At 43.2% G+C, this 5,339-nt stretch overlaps 1 pseudogene; it reads left to right on the top strand.

The window, feature by feature from the left end:
• Positions 1-2,536: 2,536 nt before the first annotated feature.
• On the top strand, positions 2,537-4,288 carry LOC102865156 (annotated as a pseudogene).
• The last annotated feature ends 1,051 nt before the right edge of the window (positions 4,289-5,339 follow it).

A 5,339-nucleotide genomic window follows, 5' to 3' on the forward strand; every position in this document is an offset into this window, starting at 1 on the left:
TGATGTCCCTCTCCAAGGACTGGTCCCTCCTTACAACATGCCCAAACTATGTCAGACGAAGACTCAGAATCTTTGCCTCCAAGGAGCAGCACGGTTTCACCCTCTCTAGGATAAACCTGTTTGTTCTCCTAGCAATCTATGGTATATTTAAAAAAACAAAAAACCACCAAAAAACATTTAGCAAGCTCTGGTGGCCTAGTGGCAAGAAGCCGCACTGCAATCCCAGAGGTGCACAGTTCAAATCCACCAGATGCTCTGCTCAAGGAGGAATAATCACCTCCTATACCAGTCAGATCCGATTTGACAGTACACACATAAATATTAATAATAATAAAGAAAAATTTAAAAAATGTTTCTTAAAAATTATAAATGAATAAAAGAAAAATTATTCATTATACATTTATAAAAATTTAAAAATTTGTTTAAAAATTTGAATTTGTTAAAAATTTAGAAATGAAGAGATGTTACAAGATGGTAGCTTAGTCATATAAACCATGCTGTCTATAGGACAGATCTGAAACCTCAAGTGAACTAGACAACAATCCAGGAACCACGAGCATCAAATGGGAGAATGAAGAAGAAACTATGTCCACAATTGACAGGAAGAAGAAACTGAATGAAAACAGCAAAGGAGGAGAGATATGGAGTGAAGCAGTGTGTCCAGCTTGAGACAAAGCCAACAACGATCTCAGGAGAAGAGCACAGAAATGTGTCTTCATAGGATTCCCAATAAGAGACAGAGAAATTGTTCCAAAACACATGGAATGAAGCCAAGTAAAAAGGATAGGAACCATTTCAAATTGAGAAAGTACAAAAATGAAGAGTGATGAGAAAATGAGAACTGAGGCACAAATGGACACTGTACACCAATGTTCATAGCACCATTATTCACCATCGTAAGAACATGCAAACAGCTTAAATGTCCAACCACAATGGAATCGATTGAAAAATTATGGTACATTCAGATGATGAAATACTATACTACAAAGCATGCCAGAGAAATGATTTTGTAAATCACTACCAAACTTGGGAAGGACTGGAGAGTATTTTGCTAAGTGAACTAACTCAGTCTCATAAGGACAGATATTGTATAAAACCGTTTTTATAGAATCAGTTTAAGGATTGAGGTGGGGGGAGGTGAGCACAGGCATGAGGATGGGGGGCATTAATCATAAGGTCACACAATTTGATGAGTAGAGGGAGGGAGGTGGTGAAGGAAGTGGGAAAATAATGCATACAAACTTTGTAAATAAACCAGTATAAAATAAAAATTTAAAAAAAGTTAAAAACTTTAAAAAATAAAGGAACGTGAGAGGCCTCAGGCTCATGGCCTTTACAGAGCATAGAGACATGATCCATGATCCAGAGACAAGATTAATCCTCAGTGGTGGTCCCTGACCCTTAGGACAAATGGAATGGAACACAGGCAGCAATAGATGTACAGAGTTTCAGGGGAAACATTTCCCACCCAAATAGACTGAAGAAAACCCTATTATTCCTCACAGGTGGCAAGGGTCAGTTCTCAACAGCTGGCTGACCAGAGGAGCTTCTCATCCCCACGCCCTCCCGATGGTTAACAGCATTATCCTTCCCCTCTACTCCAGTGCCCTGTCTCTACAGGGAACAGTACAAGCTCCCATTCCCTCTCACCTAGCCCCACCCACCACCACCCCTCCTCACCCACCCAGTGCTCAACTGTCCAGGAGTAGAAAATACTCCATAGTCCCCATTTCCCCACCACACAGTATCTTGCCCACCCAGTGAGCAGCAGGTAACTCCTCATCCTCCACACACTCCTCGCCACTGTCTTGTCAACCTGCCAAGGGCCGTTCTGAGTTCCAATGGGAAGTACACCAACAAGAGCAATGCCTTGCACCCACCCAGCCAACACAATCAGTGACTAACAGCACCCTGCTCAAACTGCCCACAAATCCTCCACCCATGTAGGCAAAAGGTGATGATGAATGTCTCTGTGCTACCAGGCCAATGAAAAGCTTAGCATGCGTCTGATTCAGGCCATGGTCTTTCAAATCACTTGTTATGGATCTGAGAGCTGTATACTGAATAAGGATGAAAAAAGAAGAATTGATGTCTTTGAGCTGTGATGTTGGAGCAGAGTGCTGAACATCCCACGGATTGTCAAAAGGTTGGATTTTGGTAGTCCAACACAAATATGTCTTGGACAAAGTGCAGAGTGCTCTTTGGAGGCAATGATGATAAAGCTTCACCTTACATACTTCAGGCAAATTGCTAGGCAGAGCTATTCCTTGGAAAGGAACATGATGTTGGTCAGTGAAGGAGAGGAAGGCCCTCGACCAGGTGGACTGACACAGTGACTGCCACAATGTGTCAGGAAGTGTGAGGATGGCACAGGATAGAATAGGATTCAGATCTGTTCATAGAATTGTGATGGGTTACACTCAATGGCATCTAACAACACCACCACCAGTCCAACAGCTTTCTTTAATAAGATGTGTAAACTAATCTGCAACTTTACATGGAAAAGATAAAAGCCTTGAATAGCTAAATAACAACGATGTATAGACGACCATCTCGTCGAAGAAGAACTCCACCAAGACGAATGCCTCCACCACCAAGGCACCAGAGGAGTAGATCTCCAGTAATACGAAGAAGGCGCTCATGAGCATCCTTGTCTGGGAGTAGCTCATCATCCTCTTCTTCTCGTTCCCGGTCACCACCAAAGAAGCCACCCAAGAGGACTTCTAGTCCCCCTCGAAAAACTCGGAGATTATCTCCTTCAGCAAGTCCTCCAAGGCGACGGCACCGACCATCACCTCCAGCAACTCCACCACCAAAAAGTCGTCATTCTCCAACACCCCAGCAGTCAAACCGGACCAGAAAAAGTCGTGTTTCTGTTTCTCCCGGGAGAACTTCAGGTAAAGCAAAGCATAAAGTTAGAGAAAAAAGAGAGTCCCTTTCACCAGCACCCAAGCCTCGAAAAGTAGAGTTATCTGAATCGGAAGATAAAGGTGGCAAAATGGCAGCAGCAGATTCTGTGCAACAAAGACGCCAGTACAGATGACAGAACCAACAATCATCATCTGATTCTGGCTCTTCGTCCTCCTCAGAAGATGAAAGACCCAAGAGGTCTCATGTGAAGAATGGTGAGGTAGGAAGGTGACGGAGACATTCTCCTTCCCGCAGTGCTTCTCCATCACCACGGAAGCGTCAGAAAGAAACTTCACCTCGTGGTAGACAGAGAAGAAGTCCTACACCACCACCCACAAGAAGACGGCGTTCTCCTTCCCCTGCTCCTCCTCCTCGGCGATGCAGGTCTCCCACACCACCTCCACGACAGACTCCATCTCCTCCACCACGTCGACGCTCACCCTCGCCAAGAAGATACTCTCCTCCGATACAGAGGAGATATTCTCCTTCTCCCCCTCCTAAAAGAAGAACCACTTCTCCACCTCCCCCTCCAAAACGAAGGGTGTCACCATCTCCACCGCCAAAGCGTAGGGTGTCCCATTCTCCACCTCCCAAACAAAGAAGCTCCCCAGTCACCAAGAGACGTTCACCTTCCTTAGCATCAAAACATAGGAAAGGGTCTTCCCCAAGCCGATCTAGCCGGGAAGCCCGGTCACCACAACCAAACAAGCGGCATTCTCCCTCACCACGGCCTCGAGCTCCTCAGACCACCTCAAGTCCTCCCCTTGTTCGAAGAGGAGTATCATCATCACCCCAAAGAAGGCAGTCCCTTTCTCCAAGTACTAGACCTATTAGGAGAGTCTCGAGGACTCCGGAACCTAAAAAGCTAAAAAAGGCTGCTTCACCAAGTCCTCAGTCTGTAAGGAGAGTCTCATCTTCTCGGTCTGTCTCAGGATCACCTGAGCCAGCAGTTAAAAAACCCCAGGCACCTCCATCCCCTATCCAGTCTCAGTCACCCACCACAAACTGGTCACCAGCGGTGCCGGTCAAAAAGGCTACAAGCCCAACGCCGAGCCCATCACCGGCAAGGAATTCAGACCAAGAAGGAAGTGGAAAGAAGAAAAAGAAGGATAAGAAACACAAAAAGGATAAGAAGCACAAGAAGCACAAAAAACACAAGAAGGAAAAGGCAATGGCTGCAGCTACTGCAGCAGCTGTCACTCCTGCAGCCATTCCTGCTCCTATAACCACATCAGCACAGGAAGAACCAGAGGCAGAGCCAGAGCCCAAGAAGGAGACTGAAAATGAAGCTGAAGACAACCTTGACGACTCAGAAAAGCACCTACATAAAAAGGCCCTGAGGTCAATGAGGAAGGCTCAAGTGTCCCCACCGTCTTAGATGGGAATGTTTTATGATGTAAATTTTATTTGGCTTGTACGCAATTCAATTTCAAAATTGCTAAAATGTGTTTGAGCTTTAGATTATAACATTTGTTGTAATAATTGCTAGGTTGAAGTTCACCATGTAAAAATAAAAAGGGGAGGCATGGATTTACATTACAAAAGGTATCCACAATGTATTAGTGATGTTCTTTCATTGAGAGCTGACATAAATTTCATTTTGAGTAAAGAATTTTAAGCCAAAAATAAATCACTTTTTTTAAAAAAGGGATTTAAATATGGTTGGCATTTTATTATTTCCTTAATAAATGCCCGTGGCAATTCCCAGTGGCTTTTTTTCTTTTCCCCCTTTTATTTCTCCGACCCCTTATTTTTGTCATTTGAGTGTTACCACCCATTTAAGTTATACTTCTGATCTTAGGGTTTCTGACCTTACCCAGAAAAAAGACCACTGTTGAAGTACCACAAAAGTATAAATGAACATTTTAATGCCACAATCTTTCCTGTTGCCTGTGGAGTCTCTGCTGAATGAATCAGGATTTGAGCTCTAGGATGAGACAGAAAATTAAAGCATGTTGTTTGCCAGGACACTGTGGGTTTATATTGATGTGTAACAAGTTGATTTGGAACACTGGAATTTTATTCCCTCTCCCCTTTTATTTTGTAAAGGCAGTTAACTAGACCCAGGAAGGTTCAAGTAATATAAAATACTGGTTTTTGAAATATTGTGGCTCATTTCATAATTTTGTCTTGTTCTTCCAACTGGCATATACAGTTTTCAGAGCTCTTGTATTTGAAAGGCTAGGAGGGCCCAGACTTTGAAATACAGTGTCTTGTTTTCACTGTTTTTGTTTTTCAGGGTTTTTGTTTTTATTTTTTAACTAAAGCTATATAAAGCTTGTGGATTAAACAGAATAAATTTCTAAATTTAAAATTGAAAAAAAAAAAAAAGAAAAACAAAACAAAGCTCACTGCCATTGTGATGCCAATGCAAAGGTACATGGTTCTAATCCACCAGCTGCTCTGTGGAGAAAAATGGACAATCTCCT

This window comes from Elephantulus edwardii, unplaced genomic scaffold (genome assembly GCF_000299155.1).
Source record: "Elephantulus edwardii isolate Elephantulus edwardi_28Jun2011 unplaced genomic scaffold, EleEdw1.0 scaffold00124, whole genome shotgun sequence".
In the NCBI taxonomy this organism is placed as follows: domain Eukaryota; kingdom Metazoa; phylum Chordata; class Mammalia; order Macroscelidea; family Macroscelididae; genus Elephantulus; species Elephantulus edwardii.